We start from the raw sequence: 23,163 nt of genomic DNA, 5'->3' as shown, positions 1-23,163 counted from the left end.
ACCATTAAGGCCAACAGCCGTTGCTTCCCCTACAACAACAGCGACAAACACCAAGCACTAACTGCATCATAACACAAAACTATCTATCAAACATCAACAGAGCAACCGCATCCGCTGACAGCAACAGCCAACACAACCCACTCATTACCACGAAGTTGGTGTTTGCCACTTAGCAAAGGTTATTGCCACAAATTGCTGCATAACAAGCGCAGCGAAAAAGTGCAAAGTTTCACCTTTTGTTGCATAGATTTTCCATTTTACCTGTGTGTGCACACAATGGCGAGCGAAAACCGCAAACGAAATTGACTTCATATGCCAACAAGCCACAAGCTCTCACCACTTACCACTCAGCGTGTTGCTTCTAGGGCGGTACACAATGCGCGCTCGCTTCTAAGTACGCCATGTTTACAGTCGGTGCAGTAAGTTGGCGGACGGCTGAATTGCTTAACGCCTATTTGAGTTTGAATAAAAGCAAAAGGAGAAGCAAATATTCGAGAGTCAGAGCGGAAGTGATGCCTTCCTGTTCGCCTGTTGGGTGTCGAGAGTGGGTAGAGTGAAGGTAACGGTGCGGTAAACAACAACAGGCAATTTGACTTCAATTGAGATGAAGGCAATTGTCGAAGTGCGATAACCTCGTTTCGCCGGCGCCTTTCAGTTGGATATAATTTTCTTAGAGAATTAGTATGTGTTGTGCTAATCTATTAAACATTACATGTATATACATATGTTTCTTATAATTTCATATATGTACTACTTATATATGGATGACATTGAATTCTTTCAGAGGAAAACCAAAATTTGCTCTGAATATTTGGAAGTATGCCTCATGCTTAATAATAAATATTCTGCGGTATTTAAGTTAAATAATCAAAAGCACTACATTTTTCGGCATTAAATAATAAACAACCGCAATTGAATTGTAAACAAGTGGGAATAAGCAGTGAGTGAGGAATAACCTTGAAATTTTACATTTTATATTTATTCATGATTTCATTAAAAACAAAAAAAATCGGTTAAGATAACGGTACTATATTTTTCAGAGGAATACAAAATTCCAAAAAAAAACTAATTTTAAAAAGTCTTAGGAACATTAAAGAAATTTTTTTAAAATTATTCGAATTAATTAAAAATAATTTTTGAATTTATCAAAAGTTGTTCGAAGTCGCTGCCTTGGAGCAGGCGGCTAACTATATGAAATTTTATTTAGGGTTAAATATCAACTCGTCAAAAACAACCGTTATTCTTTTACAAAGCGAAGATCTCTTCCTCTACCTAAAGGGGTGAAATTCCTTGGCCTCACATTAGACTCAAACTTAAGGATTTAACACAGTCCAAAGCCACCAAGGCACTCACGACATGCAAACGCCTAACCGGAAGGTCCTGAGGTTGCAAGACAGATATCATTAGATATACTACAATCGTAAGGCCTATTGTTACTTATGGAGCGGTTGCTTGGGCATCTAAGACAACGCAGTCGTCGGTTATTCTTCAATTAACGAAGCTGCAAAGATTCGCCTGTGTCTGCGCAGTACTTGAAGACACGCTGGAGCTCACACCGCTAAATCGACTGACCACAAAGGTAGCAAAGCATACCATGCTGTTCATGGCATTAGAGGATTTCGGCAAAGGAAAGATAATGTCAACTCAAAAAATTAAGCTCCTGGGGGAACACACACCACTGACCTTAATCCAAGGGACGGTGTTACGAAGAGGGTTTACTTTACAAAGAAGTTCAGAGTTTCTTTCCGCAGTAAGACAGAGTGGAACGCTTCCACGCTCGACCCAATACTGAGGCGCAACACTATGCATTGGAGCAGGCATTGCGAAACCGCACATCAAACTATACATACCAATGAGACGTTTTCCGAGCATCTTTCAATCTGAAGTCTTTGTTAGAAGTCAGTTTCCAGAAATCAATCTCTAACGCAAGTATCGCAATCAGCGTATCGCTATGCTTAGCGTTAGTCAGGCGGCACTAAAGCCGATCTCAGCGTGTGAGTTTAAATCGCTTTTAGTGCATGAGTGTATAGGAAGTCTGAACTGCCTCTCAGTTATTACTTAATCTGAGTACCGGAGCATAAAGGGGTAGCCGGCAATGAGCTGGCCAACGAACTAGTCTGCTCTTCGGCAGCGTCTAGTCTGATGGGGCCAGAACGATGCATAGAGAAGAGAGTGGGGAGAGAACATCATTGGAAGCAGGCAGCAGGAATGCACTTGTCCAATATGGGCATAGTAGCTTGCGCAAACTGACGGTTCTGCGACATGGCGCAAGAAACTCCAGAACACCTGATTCTGGATCGCTGGACCTTTGTGATCATATGTGATACAGGGGAACGCACAATGGAACATAGATCGCAATGTAAAGACTCAATTTTGACATCTATCTATATAATGAAATTAACTAACTGAAGCTTAAAGGTTCTTATTAATAAAGCAACCCACTGTCGCTAGCTTAACCATCTACTCTCTTCTTTGTATATTTACAACCTCAAACTCTTGGACTAGGGAATATGCCTTGGAGACGAAGCCAAGTGTAATATAAACTTTTGGACAATGGTTCCTTTGAAGCATGGTTCATCCATTGATATCCATTGATTGAGGAATTCAGAATCTTCTCAAAAGAAATGGAATCAAAGCTGAGCCTCTGTTGTCATAGACTATTCGTTTCTTCCATGAACCTAAGTATTGAACTGTTCACACATTCCTCATATTAATTGACAAGGTTCCAAAGTTCATGTGAGTGTTTTTTACTAATTGCTTTTAATGTCCATACATATTATTTTCTACTATTTTTATGTGAAGAAAGTGCAAACAAGTCAAATTATGTAAGAATGTAAGTGTAATTTATAGATACGATGGGTTTTTGTAAATAAAATATGTAATTTAAAATATGCGAAGTAGAAAATTGATTTTGATTTGATTAAATTTACAAGTAAATTAACGAGCTGAGAATGCATGAAGCCAGCGCGACAGCAACAACAACTAGAACAAGAGCACATCATAATTGGATGCGATAAAAAGTGAACCAGTGAGGCTCTTACAAACAAACATACATAGAAATATGTATAAAATACAAAGCACACAGATACATATATTTTTGCGAAAATGATGATGAGATCTCCAAGTCATGGAAATAGAAATGCAATCATGTGTAAGTTATGGAATTGCGTCATTCGTAGAAAGTAAACAAAGCAAAGAAGCGCCATGAATAAAATAACAAGCCAATGGCAATGAAAGCAAATATATTATTAAATAACAAGAAAAACTAGAAAAATTATTTTATGTGCGCCACAAGTAGCAGAATTGAATGGAAAGTGTTCTGGTGGCAGGCCGCAATACTGACCTACTACTCTCTATTATTGTTATATATGGCTGTGTGTGCGTGTGCTTTTCAATTCATTTTTCTGACAGTCATAAAGAGCGATCACTGAATGTTGACGCCTGTCGAAGCGTTTAGCATTTTGGCGACTGTAAATCAGGCGTCAATGTCAATTGTTCAAATGCGAACGACTTTCCTGTGGCACTTTATGGGTTCGTGTTGGGCGCAAATTGTGATTACTTTATGGCATTGTGAATAGTTAAGTGGAAAGCAGCGGTGGCTTTGCAAGTGTATGACAATAATTTGTATAATTATAATTAATTCTTTTTGTCTGTCGGTTTTTGTGCTTTTTGAATTATGAATTACATACATATGTACGTGATGTCTGCTAATTTGGATGGCGAGACAAGTCCGTCTTAAGTAAAAATTTAGATATCGTAATCTAACTTGGTATACATGTTTCTTGGTAGAAAGCGGAGGGCGAATTTGTAGATGGGCATAATCGCACGCACTACACTAAGATATAAAACCTTAATATGGCATAGGGGATCGTAGAGGCAAGGGGCACCTGGGTGAAAAAATTGAAAAAAGTGAGCGTGCCCTCTCCCCCTAATATCTATGTTTAACATATCTCCCAAAGTATTTAAGGGTTACAATATCTCTAGAATATTGCCCTAAATAATTGTTCAAGTTGATCCGAGTTATAGTTTCTGAGATACAGCCTTGGGAACTTGTGCGCTCGAGGATATACAAAATTCTAATAAAATATTTAATGCTTTATATGAAAAAAAATTTAGAAAAAATTTGGTTTCTAACCAAATTTTATGGGAATCCCAACTGACAGTATAAAAATGAACGAAATCGGACAATAACCCGTATAACGGTACTGTTAGAAAGTACTAAAAACGTGTTAAATCAATAACGAAATACGCCATAGACAATTTTATTCCCGAGATGGTATGTGGGAGCTGTGCAGGAACCGGGAGCAAAATTAGACAATGAGCGTGGCACCGCCCTCTGGAAATAAAATCTCATATCTCAGGACCTGACCGACCAATTTCAACTAATTTGGGTATGTGACATTCCTTTGACTTTTAAATAACACAGTGGATGAAATCGGACTAAAACGACGCCTGCTTCTCAAATAACACAATTTTGAATCATTTTCTATGTAGTAATTGAATAATACTATGGTCTATTGTGCCCTCTGGTCACAAAGGTGCAGCACTTTGAACAATTTCTGGAGTATGCTGGGCGCGACTGAGGTGATGTGTTCCCTGTCCACGTAGCCTACTTCTAGCTGGTCAATCCGGAATCACGTGTTCTGGAGTTTCCTATTCCATATCGCAAAACTGGCAGTTTGTGCAAGAGACTATGTCCATTATAGACAAGTGCTTCCTGAGCCTGCAGAGCCCCGTAAAGAGTGGGACAAGGAGCTGGAATTTATCTCGGGGGAGGTTGATCATTTCCTTAAACCTTGCAAGGTTGTACCCTCCCAACAGAAGCTTGGAGTGGCGCATTCCTGCTGCTTACTGCCAGTGCCGTTCTTTCCCCATTCAATTCCTTTATAGTAGGGGATTCCACCGCAATGCACGGTTCTGGCTCCACCATCCTGGACGCTGCCATAGAGCGAGCTAGTTCCTCCAATATGTGAGTCATCTCAATCAAAATGAGGGAGCGTGTTTTACTCATAACATAAACGTGTATTTATCTGCCTAAAATGGGATAAAATTGGGAGAATACTTGACCTAGCTCACAAACCTTACTACTCTATATGGTAGGTGATGGTAATGAAGTACTTTGCTGAAACCCTGGGAGCATTTTACCGACAGTAATCTTTCATTAATCTGCTTATTTTTATGCCTACATTATTAATTGAATATCTTCTAAATTTTATTGGGCTCAAATTAAAAAAAAAATGTGGTAAAAATACTGAAAAAGAATATCCCGTTTAACTCTTCAGTTTCAAGAAATGTATTAGAACAATAATCCAAATAATATCACACCACCTCGCTATTTGGAAGATTACGAAATCAAATTGCAGAATATATTATCATAATAAAAAACAAAGATAAAAATGCTTCTCAATCCATTTGCATACTGGAAATCAGCTGTGTAATTATTTCCGTTCAAAACAAAAACACTTGGGTTCCGTGAATTTGCGAATATTCACATAAGAAACGATAAAAAAAAGATCTCACACACATACTGGAATATATATTTGTATATATAGAAAATATACCAAATGAAATGAAAATCCAAAAATAACCAGGAACATTTAGGTCCAGCAAAGGCGGTAATAAAACTGTCATTGGGAATGGTACAAATTTATTGAGGAAATGTGCTGTGCGCAAGCATTACGTATACGCCATGGCTGGCTGGACGGCTGGCTTATACTACATGCCCGCATTAAAATGTTGCTGCGCATTGTGTTTTTGTACTAATTATACAGTTTCATCGTAAACTTTTAAAATCTAGCAGATACTCGAACATATGTGGAGGTGTTGGACCGATTTTTTATTGCAGACTCGGCAATCTTCGCTGTTTTTGTTTGGGTTTATCTGTGTGTGTGTTTTAATTTCTGACACATTTTCATGGCAAATTTCGTCACTGAGTGCGTGGCACATCTGTTGCGTTGTTATTTTGCAATCAACGCATATCAGTGAAACAAGGCAAAGGCATAAAGACGCTTATGGCGGCGCAGAGCGATCATAAAAGTTGAAGTACATAAAAAAAATGCGCCGAAAACAATTGTGTTGCAATTTCATTTTATTTATAGTCTTCAGTTCAACTCAAGCGTTAGTAGAAGTTTTTTTAAATCCCAGCAAATGTAGTGGGATGAGTAAAACATGTGTCGGATTTAGTATGTTATGATATTGCAATACAGTTGGACTCTATACATACATATGTATAAGTGCAAGAAAGATGTTACTAAAATTGTGATGTATGTATGTAGTGTTACCATATGTGAGTTTGTCAAGTTTAAATATAATCAAAATGTCGATTTACGTATTATTGAGGAAAGTAAGAAATCATATAAATAATTTAAAAAATTTATTGCAAAATACTTTACGATATTTTAATTAAGGTGGTCCTCAAAATCAAAAAAAAAATTTCCTCAGCCACACTCACTCAATTGTTATTAGTTTTAGTTTTTAGCCAATAATATGTATTATAACTAAGATAAATGGAAAATGTTTAGAACAGAGTTGCCAACTGTGAAAAAAATTATTATCTCTTAGGACTATTAGAACATATTTTGGTATGCCTAACAGCAGCTTTTAAAGAATTTGTAATTAAAATCAATATTAAGACACCCTGTTAAATTAAACTATAGTTTCTTTTCAATACTTAATTGATAGAAATCCAAAAAATCTGTGAAGTTGTCTCATATTAAGAAAAATTAAATATCGAATTGTGAAATAAAGATATGAAGAATTCAGTACGGATTATTAAATTTGATCAAAAAAAATGTGTGAAGGTTGCCACCTGGTTAAAAATTGTATTAGTACAAATAAATTAATACAATATGAATATCAAACTTAAAAGGTTTAAATTTTTTAGTAATGAAGGAACAAATATATTACAAGAGTTGCCACTTAAAAAAAATTCTTAAAAACATAAAATATGTGGATATTTTAATATAAAATTAAATAAGTTTAAGAAAAATTCTAATCCTTACAAATTTTTGAGAAGGGTTGCCACCTTTTTAAAAAATAATTTAAGCAAATTGTTAAAATAAGTTTAGAACTACAATATTGCTTATTAAAATTAACAAATATTTCATACAGATTTGCACAAAAATTACTTGCTCAACTAAATCACTTATTAACCTTACATTTTTTTTGCAAAAAATTACCTTTGTACTCAGGTATTTTATTGTATTAATTTTTACAAATAATGTCTACCTTAACCTTGTATCGAGACGCCCCACTGTGCATTGAACAAATCAACGCTTTTCTAACTCAAATATTATTGTTGCATAAACGGTTTCTACTCACGGTATTTTCTATTGGGTGAGTCATCTATTGCTCGCCAGCAAAAGGCAATTAAAATAGGCAATCTATAGACACTGAAGCAACACAAATGCACAAGCAATAACACAAGCAATAACAGCAGTGCATCCTCCTCAGTTTACATACATACTAACACTTATGTATTTATCTACTATACATACATATATATATGTATGTCTGATAGTGGTGCGACCACTTTGCTGCAGCAACTCATTAGTTGATGAAAATCAAATTAAAAGGCGCTGAAGTTTTATTCACAGCAAATTGAAAGAAAAACAAAAGGGAAAAGATTGCAACAAAAAAAGTAAAAAAAAAAACCGACTTGGCCGGGGCACCGAGTGACTAATCGGCAGCAACAGGTCAGCCGCAACAGACAGAAAACCAGACTGACAGGCATTCAGACAGACGGTCGCACGCAAACCACGATGATGAGTTGAAGAGCCAAGGCACTTGCAATACACATATACATAAGCCCACATAACGGTGCTATTGCACAAGGCAGTCTGTCACGGCACATCTTCAAGCGTTCAGATGAAAGCTATTTTCGAGTGGAGTATTTTTTGATACTCGCGCAACTGCAAATACAGACACACTTACTTACAAGCGGTTGACCTGCAATTTCAGCGCACAAGTTTGAAGTAAAAATAGAAAAGGGCCGCGAAGCAAAGAATAGAAAAAACATAAATAAATTAGGAAAACGACGAAAAAAATAAAGAAATATAATAAGCTCAAAATTATTATTTAATTTAATTAAAATTAAAATTAAATCAAATTAAATTAAAATTAAAATGGAAATTAAAAATAAATTTAAAATTAGTTTAAATTAAATTAAAATGGAAATTAAAATTAAATTTGAAATTAAATTAAAATTAAATTAAATTAAATTAAAACTAAAACTAAACTTAAAATTAAATATAAAATTAATTTAAAAACAATATTAAAATTTAATTAAAATTAAAATTAAAACTAAAATTAAAAATAAAATTTAATTTCAAATTTAATTAATTAAAATTAAAATTAGAAGTAAAAATAGATAAAATTAAACTCTAAATTAAAATTTAAAAAATAATTAAAGATTACTTAAAATTAAAAAGAAATTACTTCATTACAATGAAGATCATAATACAAAATTACCATTGGCAGTAATAAAATTCCACTGTTATTTATAAAATTAATTAAACTTTAATTAAACAAAATTAAATTAAACTATCAATTAGAAGTGTTCACTACTCAACAGTTCCAATCACCATTAAAACTAAATCTAACAACGCCCGCTTCAACTTTTAATCTAATTCCATTTAATGCACTTCACTCACAGCCACACACATACACTTACACAAATGAATGACGAGAATAGATTTCAGCTGAGTGCTAATTGCCCTCCTCTATTGTTGTGGCTGGCAATTAAATTCATATAAAATAGCATAAAGTATGGGGCAAACGCGGCAGTCAATCAGTTAGTCAGTCACGCACGCCCACAATTTGTCGTTGCATGCCACAGGGCAATCGATTCAGTATGCAACAGCGGCGGTACGGAAGAGTGACCCTTGTACTAGCAATGCCTGCATTAATAACGGTAATAAATATTTTTTAGACATGTGCATATGTACAAACATAAGTGGAAAGTGGTGCCAGGGTGGCTTTTGTTTTTTATTTACACAGCAGTTGTCGCGGTTGTCGTGGTCACTGAGTTGTAGGTTATTAACCTAAATTTTGAGTGGGAAATAGTGGACTTTAATATTGATAAAATAATTAGAAAATGTAATAAGTGTTCCTTATAAGTTATCTGCGATTTAGTTCTAGTTTTCATAGTAAAACCAGTTGCTATTTTTTTACAAAAAAAAAATTGTTAAAAACGAGGCTTCAGCGTCAATGTTGCTTCTCTGTTTGAACGGCTGTTATAAAGTGTTTGAACATCTTCTCTCTGAAAGTAACTAAACTTCCACTTTTCTTACTTATACCTTTATAGATAGTAGTCACAAATATTTTCTTAACCCTCCATTACTAACCTTAGGGTCGAATCGACCCAGACACGCAAACTTTTTAAATTAACAAAAAAATAAAGAATATTTTTTAACGCAAGATATATGTGTAATCTAAATTTGTACATATTTAAAACGTTTATAAACAATAAGAATAAGAATCATGTAAAATATTATGCATAAAAAATTGTTTTAAAAAATACCCTGGGTCGATTAGATTACATAATTGAAAAATTTTTACATTAGTCATTCCAATTTTTCTTTTTAACATTTTACTTTTATATTTCAGGTTTCAATTGCACTTTATTTGAAGTCAATATCTTTAAAACTTATCATTTTATGCGGAATCTAGCTGGATAACTTTTTTTTTCACTTTTTTAGCTATGTTGCAATGAATACAAACTTAATTTCAATTTAAATATATAAATTAATTTTTTAATACATCATTTTATAAATTTAACAATAAAATACTACAATATACTAAAAGACGTATACGTTTTAGCAATTTATAAGTTTAAACGATTTTAAAAGATAATACAAATGAGGGTCGATATAAGAACCCATGGTTAGTAACCATGCGACATGATTTGAGGTTAGTAATGCAGGGTTAATAGTGCGTGTATAGAAGTACACAAGTTTTTATGATTCTGAAGTTCTCTTATAGTAAGCTTTCGAAATGTCCTTAGCAAGGTTCCTCTCACTGCTATGTTAGTTGTTCTGACTCTACACCGTCCGATATTCTCACCTGCGATATGATTACATATATTGTCGGATTCAAATTGCCAAAGTTGAGGAAGCCTAGGTAGTATCATCTAGCCACTTTCTTCTCAACCATTAAGTTTTTGCTAGACTCAAGGTCTTGACAGTCACAATTTCGTCGAAATAGCTGGAATTGGTATTACATGCCTTAAAAAATTTGTGGTAAGCTCACAGCACTTCATTTGTCTATAAACACAGGATCCTACTTGAATACTGATTCTGGGTACACATATCTAGTAGTTTTGGGTATCACAAAGGATCAGCATTCATAGCTATTCGAGTACGATCATGTGGTACTCTTGAACCTAACCTAACCTCACTTAAGGTTTTAAATCTAAACGTTAGTTATTTTCAAAGATTGGGATTAGATCTGTTCTAATACATATATATTTATTTAAAGATGGGGATAGCGGTGTAACTACAGACCTTATAAGTTATTTAAAAGTCATGAAATATTCTGAGTGAAATAGACTAAATATTTAATTTAATTACTTAATTCATATTTTTCAAGAGATGGAAACTTTTCTATATATGTAGGTAACTCCTTTTTGTAATTTCAATATGACGTCACTTTCAATTATCCCCCAAGTACTTTCATTTATAGCAAAACAAATTAGTTGTTAACATGACTTATATACTGGCACATGCTCATATTTAATCCAACAAACTACATTTTTTATTGACATACAGGTACTACATATGTACGTATGGTACGTAGATATATAAAAAACCTTACTATGTATATATACACCTGTTCTGCCGGGACAGGCTTTTCATGTGTAAAAACCCTTTGACCGACATTTCAAATAATTAGTAATTACTACAAAGCAAGACTCTTTCATAGTAAAAAAACAATGTATATACATATATACATACATATATGTATACAATCCCAGCAGGAAAAACGATTTATTCGTCTTTCAATATTATCTAGCAGATAACATTATATTTTTTCACATCTTGAACAGTGTATATTAAGATTGCCATGAAATTTGTAACACTTAGAAGGAAACGTAAAAAACAGTTGCTCATTTGTCGGAACTGCTGGTATCGCACCACTATAGAAAATAGTTGCAGTACCAGCTGATGAATCAAATTCATGTTCTTGCATGGAAAACTTTTTATTTGACACTATATCTTCACGATATTTGGCATAGACTATTGTTCAAGACCATTATTGAATTCCCGAATAATTAGTTCCACTGGTGTGTGACTCGAATAACAATCATATATGATGAGCGCACAAATGTAGGCAACATTTTTTTAATTCAGCCGTAAATAGAAATTTTATAGGATGCTTTGCTACACTTTGAACTATACAATGACAGAAAAATAGACTTCAAACTGTTCAGTTTATTGTAGGTTAATTAACCTTATAATTTAGCACAACTATGGTTCCATATAAAAATTTTATAATGTGAAGTTATCGAAAATAGACAAATTTTAAACGAAAGCGAACTCAATTTCAAGTTTAATCTCTTTTGAGTACCAATTTAGCAATATCAGATCTGAGAAGGTGTTTCCAATTTTTGACTAAAAATGGCGCAATCTTCCACCGCTGAAATTTTTTTTTTTACAAAATCACCCAGGTTAGAGCTACACCAAAACAGCGATTAAAAAAACGACAGCTCGGGTAAGGTGAATTCTGGATCTCATAAATTTAATTTAATTTGTCCTAAAGGGCATCCACAAATGGGGCGGTTTATAATACATAGTTTGTTTTAAAAATCCCCCAACTTAAATATGGTGGCAAGAATGCAACTAGCGACACAAATATAAATGAACACAACTGCGCCCCATGGGACTTCGGGGTGTTTATGACAAATAACAGTAAGAGGTTGGAGGTAAAGCTCAAGCAAATTTATAAATTTATATGCGGCACACAAGTGTTGCAACAATTAAATGTCACGCAACATATAGTCGCCAAGTGGTTTATATAAAAATTTCTAGGAATTCATGTTGTTGCTGTTGCAAGGAAAAGTGAATTAGTAACCTAGTAAAAGCTGTCGTATACTATTTTGGTGGACAAAGCAGTAGAAGAAAAGAAGGTAAGTGCTGGTGGAACGAACAAGTATTTCTATGAATGTATGTATGGGTTCATAAAAGGAATGCTTCATTCATGGAATTCTTATTTATGCACGTATATATGTTCTTGTACATATGTATGTACACATATGTACATATGTATGTATGAAAGCTCGCATGTCATATACTCACTCATGTGTATGTTTGCCATGCCGGTTTCTGACAAGCTTGAGAATGCAATTTTCCATTGTAGTCTGTAATGGCGCGTGCCACACAGCCGGAGAAAAGAAATTGCTGTCCAACTATGCCGCAAGTTGTATGTGCATGCCTTTATGTGTTAATATATATGTATTATATATGTTATTATACATATACATAAGTATATGTAAAGTTAACTATGCATTTGATTGCAAGCATGCAAACGGCGACTATGATAGTAATGCCTGAGTGACTGCGATGGCGTTGATGACCTCATAGTGCGCTGGGTGACAGGCGATGGTTGTGGGGCACTAGCTGCTAAACATATATGTACATATAAATAACAATAAACAAGTAAGGAAGAGCTAAGTTCGGATGTAACCGAACATTTCATAATCTTGCAACTTGCAAGGATTTAAGCCAGGGAAATGCCTTCAGAAACAAAAGGCTTATTAGTTATATGGCCTTTAGGGCTAGTTTTCACCCGATTTTAACCATTCCAAACACAAATACGCACCGTCATAAGTAAAACATCAGTTTTATTGAGATAACCCACATTTTGACTGATATACATATATGGTATAAAGTCACCCGAATGTTCGAAAATCTTTAGATTTGACATAAGGGGGCTCTGGGAAGTATTGATCCGATTCGACCAATTTTTGACACACAGACATATCGTTATCAGGAAAGGGTTTTCACTGAATTTTAATTATATATCTCACACATGGACCGATATTTTCGGTCAAAAGTCGACTATAGATTCTGGGATCCACATATTCGGTTCCTAGGGGCATGAATAATTTTGGTCGGACTTGAACAATTTTTGGGCATAAGCTCTCATACTTTAAAGGGATTATTAGTGCAAAATTGTATTCCGTTATATTAATTACTTCTTGATTTGTGTACTGGAAATTGAAAGAATCAATTAAAATTGTGGTTTATGGAAAGTAGGCGTGGTTGTAGCCCGATTTCGTCCATTTTCACACAGTAACATAAAAATGTCAGAAGAATTGTTGTTGTTGTATCGGGTACCTAATCCCGTTAGGATAGTATGGATTAGATAAGTTGTAATCGATGTCATCCAACGGTAGGCCCAGGACCGGCCAAGGGCTATTATTTCGGAGATCTAACCCCGATTAGATCGGTAGTATAAGATTGTCATCACTGAAGCGACTCCTTAAAGCAGTATTGCTCTGTATCCTCCTGACTCGTGCTGACATTGAGTCCTACCCCAACTCGGAGGAATTTTTCTGCTGCGACTGCGCCAAAAGCCTCCATCCAAACTTTACCTCGGTTAGGTGTAATACATGAAATGGATGGAGGCATCTTAAGAGTTGTTCAGGCTTTAAAACCTACAAGGAGTGAACCACGAGTTATGTGGCCCCATGCTGCCAACGGATTACTGCGACCTTAACCTCTACGGCTGTGCAATCCACACCTAGGTCATTCCACCAGAATGGCCAACAGAGGATCTCTACGATCCTTTAGAGCTCAAATAGGCAGCATGACTCCCATTCTGATCACTATATACATAGATATATGTATAACCCTGTATCTATCTCGATTAGTGCCAGATAATACATAGTACAACTGTTAGGCGAACAAAACTATTATACTTTCCAGCAACATGTTGCAAGGGTATAAAAATATAGTAAATATACTATACTTATTCGCCACACGACAAGTCGCCATGCTACGGCGACCTGGTGAAAATCATTCGCTCCATGTGTGGCACATTCGGTTTGTGCAACTAGAAATTGGGGCACCACGCCAACAGCCGGCAAATGTTGTTCGTTGAAAGTAAGTGTGCAAGTAAATAAACAGCGGTGTTTGGGTGTAAAAATGGTGGCGATTTCATTGTGTGACTTTTCTCAATTTTTATATATAACAACAACATGACATAAATGACAACAACTGTAATAATAAAGCTGGTGAATGAAAATTGCAGACACGTACATACCTACATACGCACTTAATTTGCATGATTTGCTGAAAATTTTCCAAAAATTATGGACAAGCGCCATTTTCATTTATCTGCATGTTGTTGCTGTTGTTGTTCACTTGAAAAAATGTGACAAATGTCATGCAAAATGCTTGAAATACTGCGGTTGTTGTTGTTGTTTTCGCTGTAACCACTTGGCCCATTGCCAAAGAAAGCCACACGCGAGGGCACAACAAATACACAAGAGTACACAAGCACACACACACCGTTACAAATACAAATACATCGAAACAAAATTAAACAAATCCACTCCATGGTCATTTGTTGTTTGTTTGTTTGTTTTGGCTGCAAGTTTCGGGGTAAATTTTCATACAATGCTTGCCACAAAAGACCACATACAATTGGGTTAAAAGTTCAAAATTCTTTGTGGCCTTGCTGGAGTGAGCCTCAAGAACGTTGGGGCGCCAAGACGCGGCTGTTTACATGTATGTGTTTTTGTACATTGAAATGTTTGCATATATTTTATGTATCATAAATATTTATTTGGCATACATAAATATCAGAGTATTATTTTTGTAACGGTAAATATGTTATTTTCGCCATTTTTTATGTCGAAGAAGATCTTCATCAATTATACGCCTCAAAAATTTGTTTGGTAATAAATAGATTTGAAAGAGTGATGCACTACATACATATATACATACATATTTTTAAGAGGAGTTAGAGACCACCAAAGGACTTAATGATTAATTAACTTTTAAGTGATTTCTGTGAGCCTGTGGTGTTAGATATAACCTCAAAACCTCCCAGAGAGTGACCACTTTCTTATTACTTCATTAATCGTTCCCTATTTCACACTAATTAAGCTTTCTCGTAACAGATATGCATATTACATATTTCTATCAAGTGTTTGACTAACTGGTATTATTAAATTAACGGTATTTATTCAGAGAGAAATGACCACAAAAAAATTTTTTTTTTACAAAACTTAATCTTCCCCTTTTCTAATCATTGTGCATTTAAAGCTTTCATTTCAAAAAGTCCGAACAAAAAAGTTCGATGGTTGCCACCTATTTCGAAAAAAAATTTGAAAAATAAATTTTATAAACTGAATAGTTTTAAAACAACATGCAGTTCGAAATATTTTGTTTAACAGAGTTGCCACACTTTCAAATTAGTATATCAATAAAATTTTCGAAATTTGTTTACAGTATTAATGGATGCATCAAAGGTTGGTGGAGGAGAACACTGTCAGAGCAGCGGTACCTTCAGAGTAGTCATTAACCTAGAGTTCGTTGCACTCAATACTGAACTTATTATCTCTAGCATCGGGCTTTTTTTATGATTAGACGGATTGGTAAAACTGACAAGCTTGACCCTAACAAGTACCTCGGTCTTAATAACTGCGATATGAAAACGGAGCTCCTCTGTCTTCGTGTAGCGCTGGTCGACTACCAGCAGCTGTGCAGTCGCAATGCCCTTCTGGGCCAGAATAAATAGCAAAATATACGGGGAAGTTTTCATTCTCGGCAAAGACCACCTTTTAATGATTTTAGGAGTTATAACTGGACACTGTTCATTCGGGATTCAGGCAGTAAGTTTGAATATTTTTCCAGATGCACAGAGGCCTTGGATCTCATACGTTTAGACATCCAGGGGAAATAGCGGAAATAGAAATAAAATACCTGAACAGATTTGTGAGAGGTTCAGTGAGTTTTTGTCGATAGCTTATATGCAACTAAAGGAGTCTTTATTTAAGCTTCATAAAGGACCATACATAACACCTTAAGTCTGATTCTTCCGCAATGCTGAGGGATCAGTCATTTAGCAGGTTCCAAGTGTAGTCAATTTTTTCTCCACCAAGTCTTTTTAACGGAGTGGAGGTCTTCTTCTTCCACTTCTTCTCTGGGCGGATACTGCGTCCAACACTCTCAGAGCCGGGGTGTATTCATCCATTCGAATCCAACTTGATTCGCTGAACTAAGTCAATTTCGTGGTATATCTGGTACAACTCAGCGTTCCATCAACTGTGAAACTCGCCGTTGCCAATGCCAAAGGACTATAAATCTTCCGCAGAACCATTCTCGTAAGGTCGACTCATCAGTTGTTATCATCGTCCATGCCTCTGCACCATATAGCAGGATGGGAATAATGTGTGACTTATAGAGTTTGGTTTTGGTTCGTCCAAGATAGACGAAATTATCTACGACTTCGAAATTATGACTGTCAGCAGTGATTGGCAGCCAAGTCGAGACGGCGACGATGTTTGATAACAGGAGATATTTCGTCTTGCCCTCGTTCATTACCAGACCCAATATATCATTTCGAGTTACTACAAACCGAATATATCAGTGCTACCACACACATAACTTTTTTCTTTCTTCTAAAAATTTGCAAAAAAGTTTTCGTTTTCTTTGCACTAAATCTTTAAGTGCACACGTCAAAATTCGGTAAATACAATGAAGTGTTAAGAAAATCATAAAATAAAAAATTGAATTTTAACGAGTTCACCAAAAGCCACCCGCTGGTCCATAAATAAACAAAGTTTTCGAATAAATTATTTCCTATGAATATATGTATGAGTGGGTGTCTGCGTGTCTGTCTGCCGCATATGTTTCTATACAAAATTAATTTTGGTGAATTTTCTTGTATATGCACAAAATTTCCGAAAAAAGTGGCGCAAAATTGATTCTAAGTAAATCAGTTGGAATATGTTTTGGAATTTTTCAAAACGTTCATTAAAAGTTGGACGATTTAATTGTAAGCAGCACTGTTTAGTGTCAAAAACACTTACATTTGAGCTTAGCAATATTTAAAAGCATTTACATTAAGAACAAAGAAGATTAATATATTGCCAAAATGTGCTGGAATTTATAGCGCAGAAATTGAAAATCGTGTAATTACTAAAACTATTTATTGCTTAGATTAAATGAGGACGTTGCTCTTTAGTCTATTTTTGGAAATTCTCTCATAGACCACAAAAGTGCTTATTTAATAGTTTCAAATATACCCCACATACCAGGAAAATTAAAAAAAAAATATTTTACCGACCTTATCTCAATGACCACAGCTGTAAATATTAAATTTCAGCCATTCACATGATCGCCATTTGACAATGTTCGCTTGAAGGCTGGCTTAAATTGTGATCACAATGCAAATTAAGTTCACACAATGCAAATGTGCGTTTCGGCGGCACGAAAAAGCCGGTAAAAGTTAACAAAGCAAAGCGAAAATAAAAGGAAAATCAATTAAATATATATGTTTGTAAAACACTAAATCGCCAATGACACATTTTGTCGTATAATTTTTTTGCGACTCGGACGACTACAAAAGCCCATTACTGAGACAACGAAAGTGTTTTGTGTTCATTTACTTCATTCTATTTACGTATTTTTATTTATTTACTCACTCACATTATTTATTTATTTATTTACTAAACGAATTTAGAGTACAAAAGGCAAATAAAACGCTTTTAGGTGATTCATTGGCGTTCGAGTGGCGTTTGGAAGACGCCTTTTTCTAGATTTCGTGACTTTTAATTAAAGTAATTTGCATTTAAGAGCATGTACATACATATGTCATTAAATATACATACAAACATATGTATATTATATAGTTATTCGAACATAAGGTCGTTTCTGTGCAGCGAGTTGTTCATATTGAGGAAGGAAGCTCTCTAAGCGTACTTTAGTGATGTCATAACCGCAAACACTTATTCGAGTTTTCAACTTGATAGCCCCACTGAAGGTTAGCTAATCATTGATTTTACACTAAATTGTATTCAAGTTTGCATTTGCTTTTATTTCCTTTATTTTAAAGCTGTAGAATATATCTATTGATGAGATTGAAAAGCCGATTTAAAAAGAGGCACGCTTTTTAAGAAGAAAAGGAAAGAAGCTTTAGTAAGCACCTAAACAATATAGTACTATGAGCATAAAATAGTAAGACTTTGTTCATAATTTAAAATTTTTTAACTTATTCTTCAAAATCTATATCAAAGTAACCTCCCTTAGCCGCAATACGCTTGAGCCAACGTTTTTTTCTAATCCTCCAATCCGCGAAACACTTGTTAAGGTCAAGTTCCGGTATAGCCTTTAATGCGTGTAGTGATTCAAGTTTAATATCTTCAGTTGACTCAAAACTGTTTCCCCGGAGCAGTTATTTGAGTTTTCTGTATAGCCAGAAGTCACACGGAGCTAATTCAATCTAATACTGTGGTTGCGGAACGACATCTATTAAAATATTGGCGAAAAACTCATGAAGAATCAATGCAGTATGCGACGGCGCAGAGTTGTCGGCCCATAATTCCAGTCTAATTTCACGAATTGTTTCGCGCAAATTACTCATAACACTCAAATAGTATTCCTTAGAAGGAATTTTGAATGGACCACACCTCGATAAACGACTGCTAACATAATCTTGATTTTTGACCTGCTTTGACGTCGTGTTTTCGGCTTCGGCTTACTTTTGTAACGATAACCGGCCGATTGATTATCTGTTTCCGAGTGGTAAGCTTAGATCCAAGACTCATCGTCAGTAATAATACGTTTCATAACATCCTGATAGTCTTAACTCATTGTTTAACAGACGTTAATCCGACTCTATTTTTCGCCAAAAAGATCTTTCAAAATGGTTTTCACTAATCGCTCCGATATTCCAACAATCCCAATAAGATATCTGACTGTTAATCGTCGATTCTCAAGCACCGATTTCTTTACTTTATTTACGTCTTGATCATCAGTTGATGTTGATGGCGGTCCTGGACGTGGTTCGTCGTCATCGCGTTCTCGACACTCTTTGAATAAATTGTACCAATCAAAAACACTTGCTCCTGACAAACTTTATCTACGTAGGTATTTTCAAATATTCTGAACGTTTCGTCTCCAGAAATTTTATTCCGCACACAAAATGTAATGGAACTTCTTTGTAGAATAACTTAATTTGTCGTATAAAACAGCATCGAAAAAATCTCGCTTAGTAGTTATGGCATTTATTCGAGTAATCAAAAGTAAACAGTCTGATAAATCTGTATTTGTTATTATAGGAAGTAGTGGACCCACTTTTCTAGTCTTTGTTCACCTATCTTAAAGTAGCAGTCTACGCCGACCTTCTAAGTGATATCCGTAAGTAAGAAAAATAAGCTTTTCAGTGAAGAATTTGAATATTCACGGAAGATTTTTAGAAAAATTTTAATAAATAATTGCACATTTTGAGCCGTATATTTAGGTATATAGGTACGGATATTACTATATTCGGTTTTTGGGTAGCAAATTTCGACCATACTCACTTGATTATCGATATAGTATATAGGGATAAAATAAACCGAAGGGCTCTAAACCATTTCGACAAGAGGGGTCCGAAGTCTTTTGTAAATAATATTATCGTTAAGTGGGTCTGGGAAAATATATGCGGAATTAGCAGACAATTAATGATCTTTCAGATAGTAAGTATTGACAAAAAATACTTGCAATATATTGATAAAATTTTTCTACTTAGGAACTTGAATAGATATTATCATTCGAGAGCTTCGTTAAGGGGTTACATGGGCTTACAGGTTTCAAAAAAAATATTTTTATTTATTGTCTTATTAAATTCTACAACCCCTCTAGAATTTTGCCCTAAATTTTCAAGTTATTCCAAGTAATAGTTTCGGAGATATAGCCTTGCGAACTTGTGCGCTCGAGGGCAGCTAGGCTAATCTCGACGTCTTTAAAGGAGTTTTTCTAGAAACTGTGTTTTTGAAGTCGATTGGAAATATTTCTCGAGAACTACTCAACCGATCTTCATGAAATTTTACTCAGATCTTCGAGATACAATTCTTAGACCGAAGATTTTTTTTTCGATTACAACTATTTGAAAAAAATATATTTTGTGAAATTTTCCTTTTTTTGTAAAAATGTCTGCCAAAAATCCAAGTGTCAGCTTTTTATTTTCCTTCCTTCTTTTTTACCCGAGGAAACCCATGTAACCCTTAAGCTCGGAGGCCGGTTCTAAGTCAAGTATTTAAGTTTCATACAGAAAGTTCTCTGATTAGATGTTTGATATTATATATAGCCTGAACAACATAAATACGAGTATATAGACCATATAATATTATCTATCAACTGATGAGATATTGGTATACATACAATATCGTATAATATATATGTTTATATATATGTATATATATTTTTTTTTATTTATATATATTTTTCTAAATCCTCTTACCTTTCTAAACGGCGCCTTCCTATTTCTGGCGATTACTGTTAGTTTTATTTTTATTTTTATTATTCCACAGTTATTTTCACCTGTTGGTTCTTAACTGGTTTTTGAAGCTTATGGTTTTATTTCTTATTTTTTGCACTTATGTTTTGTTTACTTTATACGTTTGTTGGTTACGAGCAAAAAGCTGAAAGAAAGATACAAAACGAAGGTGTTGCTTTTGTTGTTTGGTTTTATTATTTTTATAATCTTTACTTATTGCTGTTGTTTTTTGGGTTTTGTTTTGAAAAGCGATTGAAGTCATCGACAGATTTTACTGCTTTGATTTTTACGTTCTTTCTTTTGTCTGCTTAATGACACGTTTAACTGCACTTTTCCCAAAACAAACAACAATAATGCGCAATAGTACAATGTACACGAGGTGCAATTTCAGTAATAGGTTTGAACTTTCAGCAAACAATGGAAGCTTTCACATCAGAGCGTCGAGTTTAAGTTAGATGCCAGGTATATGAGGCTACATGACAGGTTAGCATTTAGCACTATTTCATTTAACTTTTTCTTAAATCTTTTTCGATTACTTTACACTAACAATGAAATCATTATATTATACTTTTAAAAACCACAACACTCCACAAAAGCATTCAATATGCCCTTACACCTAGGCAGGCGGCTATGTACTACACTATGCACCTTATCAGTCCCTACACTTTCGTAAGCTCACGAGCAGGTGATAGCGCGTTAGATAAGATTCCAATGAAAGTGTACTACTATAAACGTTATCTGTGTCAAATAAACCAATACATTTCAATTCGCAATGCAAACACAAATGCGTTCGAAGCGATAAAATTCCACATTTCCAAATCGAAAGAGTGCCGAGGCTTGTTTGAAGCAGGCGAAAAGGCGTCAATGGGTTCGGGGAAATTGCACATATCTTTCTTGTCTTTTTTCTTTTCTCTTCTACTTTCGCAATGAGGCGAAATGTGTCATAAATTACTAATTCAGCTGGTATCTACAATTTGAGCTACAGTATACTGCCTGTCGGGCAGTTTATGGCAAAAGTAAGCGTCCGAGTATGTGGCAGACAGTCTGCATTCTTGCTAGCCTATGACTAAAATGTCGCTGACGCGGTAATTTTCTCGTTAAACTGAGTAATTACTATGAATTTGGAAATTAATTGGCAATAATGTGCATTGTTCGATGAAGGCTTATGGGGGTATAGGCAATTTTATTTGATTTTTAAAGCATTTATTGGGCAATAAAAGAGAAATTTCTATATACTAAAAGTTTTGAGGTTAAAATTTTACGAAATCACCGGTCGTGTTATATTGCTAACACGTTAAATCTACATGTTAGAACTCTCGCAATAAGTAAGTGCCACATTGGTTTTCCTGACATGGTCTTATAAATGGCCCATAAAGTTAAAGTTTGAAACCTTATAGACTAACTAATGTTAGTAGTAACATTGCTAATGCTCGGATATTCATATGAACTCATGTAATGAGTAATAAATAAGCTTAACCTTTTTTAGTTTAACTTTTTGAGGCCTATTGATTGTTTGAAAAAAATTAAAATCTATGAAATGATCAGGTAATTCTAGAGCAGTGGTTTACCCTCTTGAAGCGAGGTGAGATGTACGTCTCTCACTTGCTATTCTAAAAAAGAAATTTCCTTTTCAAACTACTCGTCGACTTCTCCAAGAAAACATGAAAAATAATAAGCAACTCTTCCTTGAAAACCATTTCATAATAAATGACAAAAAATCGAAAAACTCGAAAACATTGGAACACAAATTGTCTTTTACTCTATATCTTTTTAGGTTAGCTATAACGGGGTTTTCAATAAGAGCGTTACAAAAGTTGTTGAGATATCAATGAACTTCTTGACTTCTGTGAAAGTATGTATGGAACACGAACGATGACCATGCAAACGTCATCATGGTCACGTCCAGACGTTGAGATCGATTTTCGACGGTTTTCAAGTATAAATCGGCCGATACTGCTGCAATTTCACGTTCGATTATCGTACCAAGTTCGTCAATAGACGCTGGCTTGTAGACTATACGTAGACTTGACGTAGACACACAAGAAATAGTCTATCGGCGTCAAATCGTATGACCAAGGCAGCTAATTGATTGGGCCATTTCGTTAGATAACACATTCACAAAATTCGGTTCTCAATAAATCGATTATGACATTCGGTGTGTGACTTGTGGCGCCGTCCTGTTGGAACCACACATTTTCCAAGTCCATTTCATTCAGTTCGGGCCAAAAATGTTCGGTTATTATTGAGCGCTAGCTATTGCCATTCATAGTAACCTGCCGGTCTTGATCATCCCGAAGAAGTACGGCCCAATAACGCCGCCGGCCCATAAACCACACCAAACCGTAATTTTTTCGGGATGCAATGGTGATTCTTGGATTACGTGTAGATTGCTGCCTGGCCAATATCGCATATTTTTCTTATTGACGAAACCATTAAGCCAGAAATGAGCCTCATAGCTGAAGATGATTTTTGAAGAACACGAACTTACGACGATTTTGGTGGTCTTGCATCAATTCGATCTTGTAGAGATGTGGGCCAAGATCTTTTCGCAAAAATACGCCACAATGACGTCACAGAGATGCCCAACGCTTGAGAATGACACAGATTTGGGTCTTCCTCAATTGAGTGGCTAGCGGTACTTCTTTATCTCACTGCTACGAGAACATTTGTGTGCCT

At 35.0% G+C, this 23,163-nt stretch overlaps 1 protein-coding gene across 7 annotated transcripts in view; it reads right to left on the bottom strand.

The window, feature by feature from the left end:
- The window catches only part of LOC105223685 (uncharacterized), a 54,262-nt gene that overhangs the window by 25,964 nt on the left and 5,135 nt on the right, over positions 1 to 23,163 (bottom strand). For 5 of the 7 annotated variants that reach the window (XM_049454179.1, XM_049454182.1, XM_049454183.1 and 2 more), the window contains exon 2: positions 20,452 to 20,632. The exons of 1 other annotated variant lie outside the window; for it this stretch is intronic. The gene's annotated coding sequence lies outside the window, so the exon portion shown is untranslated. Of the gene's footprint in view, positions 1 to 20,451; positions 20,663 to 23,163 lie in introns of all 7 variants that reach the window. One more of the 7 variants, XM_049454180.1, reaches the window with a different exon arrangement.

The sequence above is a fragment of the Bactrocera dorsalis genome, chromosome 4 (genome assembly GCF_023373825.1).
Source record: "Bactrocera dorsalis isolate Fly_Bdor chromosome 4, ASM2337382v1, whole genome shotgun sequence".
Classification (NCBI taxonomy): Eukaryota; Metazoa; Arthropoda; class Insecta; order Diptera; family Tephritidae; genus Bactrocera; species Bactrocera dorsalis.
The sequence above is the reverse complement of the archived record's forward strand: the minus strand, read 5'-3'. Positions and strand labels throughout refer to the sequence as shown.